Source organism: Pelobates fuscus, chromosome 6 (assembly GCF_036172605.1).
Source record: "Pelobates fuscus isolate aPelFus1 chromosome 6, aPelFus1.pri, whole genome shotgun sequence".
Classification (NCBI taxonomy): domain Eukaryota; kingdom Metazoa; phylum Chordata; class Amphibia; order Anura; family Pelobatidae; genus Pelobates; species Pelobates fuscus.
This window is the reverse complement of record NC_086322.1, coordinates 142,193,731-142,209,047: the sequence shown is the minus strand read 5'-3', so window position 1 is coordinate 142,209,047 and position 15,317 is coordinate 142,193,731.

Here is a 15,317-nt window from a genome sequence, read left to right as displayed (position 1 = left end):
CCTTTTTGTTTCAGAGTGTTTTCTGCTTGGTCTCATTTCCTCTGCACCTTTCCTTGCAGGTAAGTACAAAGTGTGTTTTATTATTGTGCTTTTAGTCAAGCATATATAGGCAGTTAGGACCCACCATAATTGGAGTACTTTGGCGCAGTGGTGGGCTGCATACATCTTGGCCATTTATGTATGTATAAATCTCCAATGTTTATTACATATATAGTACTTGGTTATGTCTCCTCTTGTTTTGCCTTGTATCTCTTGTCTTGTCTTGTCTTATTTTGTCTTGTATTCCCAGTTCATGTACAGTCCTGACCTGTCCTGCCCTGTCCATGTCCTGGTTATGTTTCCCTCATGTACTGTTTACATGTTCTGGGTTCTCCGTTCTGTTCTGCTCCAGTTCTGGGTTCTCCTAGTCTCATCTTATCTTGTTTGGTGCCTATTCTAGTCTTGCCTTATTTTCTAGTACTGAATACTTATCTGCTTATTATCAGCTCCTGGCATCTGCAAAAATGCATCAGAGCTCTGGTATGTGGCCGCACAAACCCTGGTGCTCAACACCAGGGGGCGTGTGGTTACCCTGCCCCTGCCCCTGACTGTCCATTTCCACGCTGTGAGTCTCATCATCATCATTATCATCATCAGGCATACAGGGGTCCCGGTCTTCAGACCGCCACCCGTGACAATTGGTTAATCGGTCAATTTCAGGAAACAGTGTTCACCTAAAGGGATCATTTGGCACAGACAGCATTATTTCCAATTGAAGAAGCCATTATTCTGTGAAACGTGTCTTGGACAACAGGATTTTCTACTATATTTTATCTGATTTACTTTTCTATTTGTTTTTATCATTTGCTTAAATAAATTGTCCCATTTTTATACTCATCCTATAGTATTCTCTCTGGTCCTTTTCCATTTAAAGGTAGAACACCATCCCATATTTGGTACCCTGTGTACACAACAACCATTTTAAGAAGCTTTGGAAATACCAACTGAGTCTGGCAGTGGCGATTAGGTGGCACCAGAGAAGCAGACACTAAGCATTCAGTAAGATAGGTTTAAAATCAAGTATAGTGTCATGGAGTTCAAGGTTGTAAGGGTTTCAAGATGAATAAAATGTTCAAAGATTAATGTAGTAGTCACTTTGGTAAAAGCTGTTTCAGAATACTGAAGACAGCATAAGCCATATTGAAGATGGTCAAGGAGGAATTAATATTGAGAAAGTGAGTTAAATGGGTAAACACAAGCCACTTGATGGTAGTTAGAAGGAAAAGTAGTGTTAAGTAGGGATGTGCATGATCAAAAAATTCAGTTCGGTTTGGAAATTCGGATTAAAAAAAAATTGGCACTTTGGCAATTTGGGACTTCGGAATTTGGAACATCTGTAGGGCACCCTAACCCCACCCTACCCCTTACCCTACCCCTGTCATCATTCATATAATTTTCCCTCCCTATCTTGTTTTGCCAGTTTTCAGAAATCCAAAGCACTTCGGCACTTCTGAAATTTGGCACTTTGGCAAGTCGCCACTTTGGCAATTCGGTTCAGTTTGCACTTCCGAAATTCGACACTTCGGACACTCGGAGGCGTCATTCGGACCAAAACAAATTGCACATGTCTAGTGTTAAGAATCATCATGATTGCCTTGTCAACTGCATAGTGATGTCCTTGTACAACCAGCAGCAAGGGATGTGTACTCATTAACTACACAGGGCGTCATATTATTATAGAAAATCTGACATACACTCTGGTTATTGGAGTTTTTACCGTTGTTTGTGGTGACCGATGAACTATAACTATATACATCAATCAGGATGATTCCATCAACAGTAATTTGAAAGAATTTATTTTAATTGTAATTTGTTTAATTTTAGAGCACAATTATTTTTTCTTTGATGGTAATTAGAAAAAAACATGCAAAAACACAATATTCTGGGATATAATTTTTAATTTGTGGGGTAATAGCTTGTTTTGTTTTTTTAATATAATTTTTTGACAATTGCATATGTGAGGGAAGAGGGGAAGATGCCAGTAGACAGAGAGATTTTGAAAAATATGCATCAGGGATGGACCCAGACTGAGGGAAAGATATTGCATAAGGTGAAAGCAGAAGTAATTAAGAGGATAGGTGATGAGACAAAAGAATATAAGAAGTTGGTAAATCTCTTGTTCAGAGACTGTAGGGAAGGAGTGGAAGAGGGAACCGAATAGAAGTTGAGTATTGGAGGGGAGAAGGAAAGAGGGGAGATCACATTCCTAATTTGGTTAATCTTGTCAATAAAGTGACATGCAAAATAACAACACTACTATAATACTGTGTATGGTTAGTTAACATGAGTTTGCAATACAGCGGAAAGGTATAAGTGTGCAAAATGTATTCAGTACAGTGCTACTAAATAACAGACAGGACGGGGAGGATGAGTTAACAAGGATGACATACATCTGCATATATTTGTCTGCTGCAATAGCATATCTCTTGGTGTACAAATGCCGAAACTCTTCATTTATGTGGATGCTATAACAGGTTTGTTTTTGTTTTTTTTCAGTATCACTTAAAATAATCTATAGGCAAATTACTGTCTATAAATTACCTGACTTTGTATGTAAGCACTGGATCTTGCATGTTAAATAGTATTCAGTGTTGACCAGTTAAAAAAAGCAAAGGCTAATAAATATTTAGTGACTCAGTAAGACATATCCAGACTGAATGACTATACTTTTTTTATTTTATTTTTAAAAAAATCCTTTTCCATGTCATGGTATATAAACTGGAGGCATTTACATGAAGATTCTACGGAACCCTAAGTACATTAAAGGGCTGAATGTTCTATAGGTTTGTATATGCTTGGCTCCCACACCTGAGTCATATTTAATCATCCATTTCACTGTCTTGAATGATAATTAAATTGAGATGTTTAAGTATAGTGACATCTGGTGGCAAAATGCTTAAATCAGTTTCACTATTCACTACAGTAAGTACTATACTTTGCAATTCAAGGAATGGGAAAAAAATGTAAAGTGCCAATACGCTATTAAATAATACAAATAAAATGCACAGAGGTTGCCACAGCCTCGGAGCACATTGCATCTTAACATCTTAAAAGCTTAGCTAAAACAGCAAGCATTAAAGAGAATCTTAAAGTGAAACTAATGCATTACATGTGTTTAAAGTGTAGTACACGTGGGGCTTTACACCAGATGGAAAATATCTAAAGTCAGCAAAACTACGACCTTTATAAATCACTATTGTATAACTCTCCAAGTCAGCCTCTCTCTTTAGCTCCTGGGATAACCACTGAATATTACATGATTTGGTTTTGCTGTATTGTGCAAATAATGTTGTTTTTTTCTGGAATCCATGCTTAGAAAGCTACCAGGTGTACAAAATACAAAACAAAGGAGTTTTTAATTATAGGTGCACTTAATTATAAATTCGTAAACATTCCTTGGAGCATTAGGTTAATTGGGGTGAAAGAAACTGGGTCCATTTTATAACTTCTGCTGCACCCCCAGTTAATTTATGCTTGATGGGCTTGTGTTTTCCATCTCCAATTTGTTTATCTAGAGTTTAAGGTTCTGAGTACAGCACCTTGTGCCTACCTACCGTTAACCTACCTCCACAATATGTTTAAGTAAAACATTTTAGAATGTGATGCTGTTTTGTACATTAATTTCTCTAAAAGCAATAAATGGGTATAGAACTCACTAGGACTGGGGTACTACGACATAGGGAAGACATTATTTCAGGTCAGCCTTGGGGGGGTGTGAACTGTATAATAGGACTGAAGTGGTCATGGTGAATGGAGTAACCCTTAACTCTTAAATGGCAGCAGGGCCGGCGCATCCTATAGGCAACTTAGACAGTCGCCAGGGCGCACCGGCCCAGGGGGCGCCAGATTTAAGTGACCGGCAGGAGGGAAGCACACAGCACTCCCTCCTCCCAGTCACTCAATGTAGTGTGGGCGGGCAGCACGGATTGAGGTACAGGAGCTTCTATTTCCTGTACCCGGCCGCTGCCAGACAAATAAGACATATATATATATAGAAGGCCTTGGCCTGTAATTGTGGGAGGCACTTAAGTTCCCTATATAAACCGTGTGAGCCCCTGCTTACCTGTCTTCGACGTTCTCGGAAGTGCTTCAGTGTACTTCCGGTTCACGGATCCGTGACGTCAGTTTCCCGCCCGCCGGCAGCCCGGTTCAAACGCTCTGCGGCTGTATTCGTGAGTATTACTGCTTGGCTTTACACGGACGGCAAGAAAACGTAAGTTTAGCCCTGACTCTCGCGGGCTCGGGTTTTTCTCCGCTCCGTGCAAACTCTACATTCACCTCGTAGTCTCGTTTCGCATGTCTCAGCCGGACTGGGTTGTCGTACGTTTTCTTCAAATTGTTGCAGTACGTTCATACTGTTACATTTTCGTGTGTGGTGATAAAAACACATTTTAGCAGTGGTATAAATAGATAATTTTGTTAGTTTTGTTAAGATGGTTTCTCTCTTTTGTCCGCTCTAGTATTTCTATACTTTGGTTCTTAAAGTTATTTAAGTGTTCCCCTTAAAGGTATAGTAAAAAAAAAAAAAAAAAAAAAGGGGGAAATATTATATACATATAATTAAATGGCTGTTTGTGTCCTATTTTCTGTTATAGTCCTTACTAGTTCTGACACTACTTGCAAGTGGCCCTTCGCGGGTATACGTGTTCGCAGCGTTATTAAAGAGGTAGGCCTCCATTTCACCCAGCTCATTTGTGTGTGTGTTTAAAGTAAATAGTACGTTTCATAAATAGGTCACGTTTCTTTCCCTTTAGTTCCATTGGTTCCCTTCAGGACAAGTAGTCATATATTAGGTCAAGTAAAGTTTATTCCTTCCTCAGCAGGTACGTTTACTTCTGTGCCCTGGGGGGATTTTAGGACTAGTTGTAGTTCTCCCGCCAAATTAGGTATGTTCCCATAGGCCTCTTTGCCTATAAGTTTAGTGGTCCCGCAAGGCATAAAGTCAGCCCTTCCGTTCGGAGGTTCAGGCCAATCGTCCCAACGCTTAGTTAAAGCCTTGCTTCAATTTATAGTTAGGGCCTCACCCGTCACGGCCAAACGTTTTGTACATTCTTTTACGTGTCACCGAGAGGCCAACACCCCGCCACCCACCTCAGTGGCACAAAGGCCCCACGAGCCAAATCATAGGTAGTGCCTCTCATAGCCACTTGGCAAGTAGTTAGGGCCTCATCTGCCACCAACTTAAGCTAGTTAATACAATTTCGCCTATGGGCACTAATCTAGTAAGCGGGGTCCCTCCGGTATTTATAGTTCTGTACTAACTCAACCTCTCTGCCTCACCCCCTTAGCATGTCCAACGCTTCTGTACTAGAAGACAATCTGTCGGTTACCAGCACCCCTCTCAGGTCAGGCACGCAGAGAAGGCAACCCATCCCTCCGAGTCCAGCGTCCAGCTATCGCTCCTGGACTATCCCTAAAATCACCGCAGAACTCAAAAAGAGGAATATCCCTTATCAGGCTACAGCCAGGAAAAATGAACTTTTTCGTTTGTTGAACTCTACTGAGGATAACGAAAGGCCTGGCCCTAGTTCAGAGGTTAACGTACTAAATAGCCTGGCTGAATTACACGCCATGATGGCCTCCCTAGTGTCCTCAGTAGCTACTATAAATAATAGGTTGGATAACCTGGAGGCTAATAATGTTCCAACAGTCCCCGAGGTTCCCGGGCCGGTTGCTCAGCCCGCGCCTAACCCTAGAGGTAACGATAACCCTCTACCGGCTAAAAAAGCTACCAATGTTATCAATCCTATTCACCTCATACCGCAGACTCTGAGACGTGACATCATAGAAGGCAAGGACGTTAACTTGGCCTCACTACTGATAGCGGCTCAAGACGTGGTAGAGAACAGGGTGTACACGTTTGAGGATCTGTCAGTAGTGATGAGGGCTAGAGATCCTAGACTGAATAGGAAACTTAACATTCCCGAATTCGTCTTGGCATTTGGTCTGTACAGAGACGTAATCTGTACAGCTTTTCCCCTCCGCAGAGAAGAGCTAGACTTATATCTACACAAAGTGATAGAGCTAGCTTATAAATATGGGGGCTTTGCCTTTTACGACTATCACAAGTCATTCTCCTCCAGGTCAGCCGCATCACTGTCTCAATATAATACAGTCACAGATTGGGGTCAGTTAGACACAGAATTATTTCTCATGCATTTCGCAGGTCTCAAAACTCCTTCCTGTGCCATATGCTCGTCTGCAGCTCACTCGATTAATTTCTGTCCCGAAAATGTAGCTATCCCTTCTACCAGTAGTGCCAACTCCGATTTCCAGTCCACCTCTACCCAGAGGGAAGTAAGAGACAAATTGGGCAGGCCAATTGTGTTTTTGGGTAAAGCTCAGGTCTGCAATAATTTCAATGCTGGGGGTTGTAGTTATAGTGCCTGTAGGCTGCTACACGAGTGCTCGCTTTGTTTCAGGGCACATGCCAAGACGATGTGCCCTAACAGATTGTACCCTAAAAAGGCTTCCACTCCAATAAACGTACCTAATTTGCAACGTTACCTGTCTTTACATTTGGTGGAATTTCTCACGACAGGGTTCACTCACGGGTTTCACACAGGCTTTGTGTCTCTCCCCACAGGTATCTTGGAATGCCCCAACCTTCAGTCAGCTCTCACAGACCCTCACACCTTACAAGAACTCTTACAGAAAGAAGTCACTAATGGGTTCATGATAGGCCCTTTCACTATACCACCTTTCTCCTCCTGGAGAAGTAACCCACTAGGTATCGCCACAGGAAAGTTTAACAATAAAAAGAGACTAATTATTGATTTTTCTGCACCACACGCATCTCCCACACCTAGCCTGAATGCACTAATCCCATCAGAAGACTTTTCTCTACAGTACGCCAGAATTGACGATGCCATTCAAGCTATCATTAACTCCGGGAAGGCGGCCTGGTTAAGTAAGTCAGATATTACTAACGCCTTCAAGTTACTTCCCATTCATCAATCACTCTGGCATCTGCATGGAGTTAAGTGGCAAGACAGCTACTATTTTGCTACCAGGCTTACTTTCGGCTCCAAAAGTAGCCCCAAGTTATTTGACCTTTTCGCCGAAACGTTAACTTGGCTTCTCCTGAACTTCTGCAGATGTCCAGTTGTCATACACTACTTAGACGACTTCCTCACCATTGAACCACACCACTGCACTCCTCACAGCCTTAATCACATGCTCACTCTCTTCAAAGATTTAGGTGTCCCTGTAGCCCAGGACAAAACTGAAGGTCCCAATACGGAGATTACTTTCCTGGGGATTACACTCAATTCTGTCTCCATGCAAGCCAGCCTGCCCCAGGAGAAAGTAGACAGAATTCTTTCTTACATTAACGTCTGCACGTCACAAGGCACCTGCACCAGGAAACAGCTACAGTCACTACTTGGTTCACTTAATTTCGCTATGAGAATAATTCCACAGGGCAGGTCTTTTATTTCCAGAATCCTCTCACTTTTGCACGGTCTCCCTGACGATGACTCCACGACACCCATAGACGAGTCAGCTACAGCTGATCTAAAATGTGTCAGCTGTTCCTATCCTCTTGGAATGGCAGGTCACTGTTTGTTCCCCCCATTTCCGACGATTCCCCAGTACTCTGGACTGACGCTTCAGGTGCCATAGGTTATGCGGCCATTTTTGGCGATGAATGGCTTTACGACTCTTGGCCGATCGAGACCGCATCGCTCGAAAATTTCAGTACCACCTCGGCACTTTTCGAGATTTACCCTATCGTTGCTGCAGCATACACGTGGGGGGTGGAGTGGAGGGGGCAGTCAGTCAGATGTTTTTGTGATAACTTAGCTACCTGTAACATCATTAACAAGGGCCGCTCTCAGTCCCTCACGGTCATGAACCTGGTCAGGAGACTCACTTGGCTAGCAGCTAATCTCCAGTTCTGCTTAACCTGTGTTCACGTCCCGGGTATACAAAATACTGCTGCTGATGCTCTGTCACGCTTTAATTTTCAGGAATTCTTCAGACTGCATCCAACAGCAACCCAGCAACCCAGGGTACCTCCAAAATTCGAAGACCTAATAATGCGTTAAGCTCTCTCTTACAACATAGTGGGACGCTCGCTCAGGCGGGTTTATCCCTTAACACTAGGAAAACTTATTACAGAGCATATGAACTGTTTAAACGTTTTGTTTGTGATTACTGTGTAATAAATGTTTTTTCTATTGAAACCATGGTTGCATTTACAACTTTTTGCCACTTTTCTCTTAATCTAGCCTACAACACAATCAAACTCTACTTAACGGGAATTCAACACTACATGTTAACCTGCTTTCCCAACAAATCTCCTTTCCTAGCTTCCTACCCAGTTAAAAGTGTCCTCAAAGGCGTTCAGAAATTATCAGTACACATACCCACTAAGCGTCTTCCCATAGATAGTAAGCTGTTTAAGAATATCTCCGATATACTCGACACGTCCCCTTTCGAACACATCACAAACCTAGTTATCAAATCCGCGGCTTACTTAGCCTTTTATGGTTTCTTGAGACCCAGAGAATTCACTGTAGAGAAAGCTTCCGACTCCAGTTCATGCCTCCAAAAGAAACACTTAGTTAAAAAACAGGACCACTACATATTGTCCGTTACTCATACCAAAACGAGCCAAACGGGTCCACCAGTAGAAATATACTTTTATCCCACTTCGACCAAATGGTGTCCCGTCCGAGTATTGGATAAACTAGTAGGATCCCAATTTAATTCCTGATTGCCCACTTCTAGCTATTCTAGGGAAGCCCCTAACCACTAAAAACTTTATGCTTTACATACGCACGTTACTACTCCGGTTGGGACATAATCCACATTCATTTTCGGGCCATTCTTTTCGCATTGGAGCAGCCACAGCTGCCTCAAGTAATCATGTACCCACACACATAATTAAAAATATGGGGAGGTGGAAATCATCTGCATACAACAGGTACATCCCCAATCCAGAAAAAGAGATTAGGTTGGCTTTCTGTGAAATGGCTAAATGATGTATTGCTTAATAAACGCATTTGACTTAATCGTTTCTTATTTTTGCCCTCTTTTACAGGCCTAACCTCACGTCAGTTTCGGCACACCTCAACTGACTTGCTCTTAAGGAACTACTTATTTTTACTTTGCTTTCCTTACGTCCTCGGAATGTGCCGTACACAAATAGAAGGCCTTGGCCTGTAATTGTGGGAGGCACTTAAGTTCCCTATATAAACCGTGTGCTTACCTGTCTTCGACGTTCTCGGAAGTGCCCCTCCCACCGCACCCTCAATTTTATCATTTTATCTAGGTGGGCCCTCTTTTACAGGCCTAACCTCACGTCAGTTTCGGCACACCCATAGACCCATACCCTATCTTGTCAACGAGAGTCCCTATCCCTGTCCTTATCTAGAAAAAAAAAACATAAATCACCTAACCAACTAGGCCATCTTTAATCACTTTATTTAAACCTGTTTCCCATTTCTCCCATAACTCGGATGTCTCTTTTATGAATTTAATATAATACTTTTCCATTTTTAATTGTAATAATATTTGAGTGCACAATTTATAGTAAACTAATGTCCTCCTTTCCAATTTCTTGCTATTATTTTGATGGCAATCAGACAGTGGGTTATCAGAAACTGGTCCATCTGCTTCAATTTTGGTCACTGTAATTGTAATATCATTACTACAGGAATCTTTGGGACTTTAACCTCACATAATCTAAATATAATATTTTGAGCCCAGTACCATATTTATGACACCTTTGTACGGGCCCACTACATATGAACATAACTACCAGTAGCACGTCCACACTTCCAACATTTATCATTAGTATCTTGAACAAACTTAGATATTCTTGATGGTGTACCATAAATTAATCATTTTTAAGTGGGTTTCTATAAGAGAAAGTGAGTGAATATATTTATTTTAGAACTATAAGATATGCAATCTTTTTCATCTATCATTATCATTAAATATTTCTCCCATTTTTTATGGCTGAAGGAGTTTTAGAAATATTACATGCTTCAATTAAATTTACACAACATGAGTATTTTTTTATCTGTCCCCTTGTAACAGTCCATCTGAAATCAAATCCACCCTTTCTAAAAAAAAATGTTAACTGTAATATATGTAAAAATCTCAGCAACTGTCAGTTGGAGTTCTTGTGCCAGCCTCTTAAACAACTTTCACCTATTATTTAGAATGAAATCTTTAATTGTGATTATCGTTCTGGATTTCCAAGTATTCAGAGACAGATTAGTCATACTCTTCATTATTACTGTAACATTTTGAAAATCAAAAATTGTATTTCCCATTCCCATTCTCTTATTTATTTTATTTCATATAGGCGATATTTGTTTCCATATAAAGGAATTAGAGAAATTGCTATTTTCTTTTCTATATAAGGTCTATTAAGTTATTCATTTGACAGGCTTCTCTTTCCATGTTAAACCAAGCCTCTTTTTCTATTTGATTTTGTTGGCATATCATTATGTGTGATACTATTCCGGCTTCATAATATTTATTAATGTCTGGATAGCCTAATCCTCTATTTTTGCTGACCCTGGATATTAATACATTTTTCATTCTTGGCCTTTTTCCTCTCCATACAAAGTTGGAAAAAGCGTTTTTAACCATTGTCCGCCAAGGCGAGGGGATGGCTATAGGCAACATCCTGAACAAGTATATCCACTTAGGGAGTATATATGACCTCAGGATGCCACCCCAAGATACCTCTAGATTTCTCCATTATTTAAGATTTTTATTGGTGTCTTTCAGAAGATCCATAAAATTAATCTGCAATATTTTGTCTAAATTCCCACAAATCTTAATTCCTAAATAAACAAAAGTTTTCTGAAGTTAAAAACCATATCTATCCTGGTACTTATTTATGTCATTTTTAGAGATATTTATATGCAATGCTATTGATTTTGTTTTGTTTAGTTTGTAATTTGAGACTGCACTGTAAGTATCTAATTCGTCCATAACTGCTGGGAGGGAGTTTGCAGGATTAGCTAGATATAATATAATATCGTCAGCATAAAGTGACAATTTTAGTTTGTTATTTGATATCTTATGACCTCTGATCAGCGTATTCTGTCTAACTATCCTAGCCATTACTTCCATAGTTAAAATATAAAGAATGGGGGTAGCGGACACCCCTGTCTGGTTCCGTTTTTTAGTTTAAACCATTTTGAGCAAATATTAGGGCCTATCATTCTTGCCATTGGAGATATATATAATGCTAATCTTGCCATTAAAATCCAAATGCCAAATGTCTCCAAAGTGCAATTCATAAAGGCCCAGCTGACCCTGTCAAAAGCCTTCTCAGCATCTAGTGACATAATCAGCATGAGATTTATCTTTTGTTGTGATATATCTATTACATTGATCAATATTCTTATATTATTATTAACCATTCTATCAGTAACTGGTCAGAGTGGATCAAAAGTGTCAATACGTCTTTTAATCTATGTGAAATGATAGATGAACATATCTTGATATCCAAGTTAATAAGTGAGATTGGCCGATAATTTTTTACATCTATTTCACATCTGTGATCTTTTCCTGGCTTGAGTATTGGTAAAATATTTGCTTTAACCCCTTAAGGACCAAACTTCTGTAATAAAAGGGAATCAGGACATGTCACACATGTCATGTGTCCTTAAGGGGTTAAGCATCTCCTTTAAGAATCTACCTTTGGAGACAGAGTTATTAAAGAAATTTTTCAGATGATCTGCAATTAGGGCTTTAATTCCTTTATAGAATGTATTACCAAAACCATCTGGTCCTGGAGTTTTGTAATTTTCTAAACTATCTATAGCTTTTATAATCTCTTCTTTAGATATTTCTTTGTTTAGTGTAATCAAATGTTCATTTGATAAACTTGGAAGATTGGCCTCTTTGATATACGCCTTAATCTTGATTATGATGAGGGGTTCATGATGAAGAGTCTGCTAAATTGTATAATTTTGAATAATATTTGTTAAAGGGCTCCCTATATCTTCTGGTGTTAAGCATGTTTTGTTGTTCAAAATTAATTTTTCTACAGAATTATTGGAATTTCTTGTTTTTGTTAGTATCTTATCTGCCTTATTGTATTTATGATAATATTTGGTTTTATTTGTATAAAATTGTTTTCATTATTCTTTCAAAGATTTTATCTTTAATCTCTTTTCTAATATTCACTATTTTGATCTGGTTATCTCTAGATGGGTTGGAGTATATTATATAATTCTATATATAATTCTGCTAGACCATTTTTTTTCTCTCTTAATTTCTTTATTTAATGCAATGGCCTCTGATAACTGCTTTATAAGAACACCATAAGATGTCATCCTCTACCTGCCCATTTTTATTTTCTAGAAATTGTCATTTATTTCTAAATAATCTTTTATCTTTGTTTTGTAATAAGGTCTCGTCCAGTCTCCATGTTTTGTCCAGAATTATGCTATTATGGTCTGAAAATGGCATAGGTTTAATTTCCATTTTCTGAGTTCTCACTAATAGTTTTAATTCCCCCCAAATATAATCTATTCTGGAATGTAAGTCATGGAGCCACAAGTAAAACGTATATTATTTTGATAAAGGGTTATTAATTCTCCATATATCATAGAGTTTTTTTTTTCATGAAATTATTAAATATTTATGCATTTATTTGAATAATTGTATCAATACAGTTTTTATTATGTGAAAATTTTGTCTAGAAAAATATTGTGAATGCAATTAAAATCGCCTACTATAATCTTAAGACCCACACCCACCCTTTCCACTTTGTTTAGTATCTGTCTCAAGAGACTCATTGGATTTCTCTTAGCTTCTGGATCCAAGGTGATATCTGACTGCCATTCTGGAGTCACAAAATAATGTTTTCCTAGTTTGTTGCAAAATTGGAAGTGCTTCAAACTGTGGGGGGGTTGGGGTGAAAGGGGTTTGCCTTCTTTTGGATCAATAGCAAAAGCAAATGTGATAAAAGCGGAACTTGATAGACATATATCTCTTTTTAGCTATGTAACTATGTTACTATGACCACACTGGACAGATTTAATAAATTGCACTGGCAATTTACCAAGAATTTGCTGTAAATTCTTTGGCTAATCTTTGAAAAACCTCTTCCATTGTTTCTCAAATAAAATTCACATTTTAATTGGTCCACATAGCACCTTACATATAACTTATCCATTGTCACACTATTTACCATGGCCTGAATTGAAAAAAAAAATGCTGAAACCTATTCTTGCTAGGTCATTTGGTGCCATTTATTATTTGTGATATATATATTTGCTTTCTGCACTGTACTTAATGGGTATGAAGTCAGAATTTGTACTGAAATGTTCATTCAAGCAGCATGAATAAAATAACTACACATGGCCTTCCCAGGGGCCAAAACAAATGAGGCAGAACAATGGGACCTCGTCTCACAAGTGTAAGTTTTTGGCAGAGCCACGATCAGAATTAAACATAGGTTCTAAATATAAACATAACCACATCCAATATTTTATTGTTCTCGGAGTTCATTATGTTGCATAATAATGGTAAATTATAATAATAGCGGATGTACAAGTCTCATGTGTCTTCTTTATGGGCTACAGATTTGAACTCTCTTGTGAGTTGTGCATAGTTATTTCCATAGGTTTCGTTAAGAAAACAATAAATCAAATGTGTACAATACAAATTGGCAGAAAGACTCTATGTAAGAAAAATAACAAGAATAGCTGAACAATAGATCATCTCATATTTTTTGACACTGATGTAAAAGGGGTTAATTCGCTAAGCAGTGAGTTGCGCTAAATTGAAATGTTTGAAATTAAGGCCAAAATGTAAGAAAAATTCACCAAAATCAGTTTCTGATTTGGTATCCAGTGCTCATCAACAAAAATAATATATATATATATATATATATATATATATAATCTACTTTTTTAAGCAGCCCCACCACAGTCCTTGTCCCTGTCACAGAGAGCAGCACAGGAGAAAGAGAGAGGAAGCTCAGCTCTGCATAGAGGCAGGGCCAGTGCAAGGATTTTTGCCGCCCTAGGCAAAAGTAAAGTTTGCCGCCCCCCCCCCCGTGACATCACAATGCCCCACCCATATGACCTGCCATGTTAACTAACGCTAGTGCTGCAGTGCCGCCGTGTTTACATTAAAAGGCCTGCAGGGACAGGCTATAGACACCAGAACCACTACATTAAGCTGCAGTGGTTCTGGGGACGATAGTGTTTCTTTAATGTGAGGTAAATTAGAGATTAGTGCCACGAATAATATCCTAGATTGCCTACTTACAAGCAGATGAGGATGATGATGGGCTCTAGCTGCAGTCTGGCTCCACTGGTCTGGTGTAGAACAGGATCTCTGGAGGCTGTTTGTAACTGTGGTCACAAAAATCAATGTTCTGGGAGAACGGGAAGCAGCTCCATTTTTTGGGGGCCCTTTACACAGCTCAAGGTCTGGGTCCCAGGGTCCACCTTCATGTTCCACCAATGAGTTTGTTCACATGGGGTGGAGTGTGTAGGGGATGTCCTGATATGTGTGTAAGGAATGCATTGTGTGAATCTGTGTTTGTATGTGTAAGGGCTACAAGGTGTGTTTCTGTGTATGTAAGGGATGCAGTGTGTGAGTCTGTAAGGGGTGCTTTGAGTGTGTGTAAGGGGTGCATTGAGTGTGTGTAAGGAATGCATTGTGTGTTTCTGTGTGTGTAAGGCATGCATTGTGTGTAAGGGTTGCATTGCGTGTGTGTGTGTGTAATGCATTGTGTGTGTAATGCATTGTGTGTTTTTCTGTGTGCAAGGGGTTCATTGTCTTTGTGTGTAAGGGGTGCATTGTGTGTGATTGTGTGTGTGTGTGTGTGATGGATGTCAATCTCTCCCCCCTCCCTTGTCACTCTCTTCTCCCCCCTCCCTTGTTACTCTCATTCCCCCTCCCTCCCCTGTCACTCCCCCCTCCCTGTCAATTTCTCTCTCCCTGTCACTTCCCCTCCCTGTCAATGTCTTCCCCCCCTCCCTGTTAGTTTCCCCCCCAGTTAGTGTCTCCCCCCCACCTCCCTGTTAGTTTCTCCCCCCCTGTTAGTTAGTTTCTTTTCCCCCCTCCCTGTTAGTTTCTTCCCCCTCTCCCTGTTAGTTTCTTCCCCCTCTCCCTGTTAGTTTCTTTCCCCCCACCTCCATGTTAGTTTCTTTCCCCCCACCTCCCTGTTAGTTTCTTTCCCCCACCTCCCTGTTTCTTTCTTCCCCCTCCCTCCCTCCCTGTTTCTTTCTCCCCCCTCCCTGTTTCTTTCTTCCCCCTCCCTCCCTCCCTCCCTGTTTCTTTCTTCC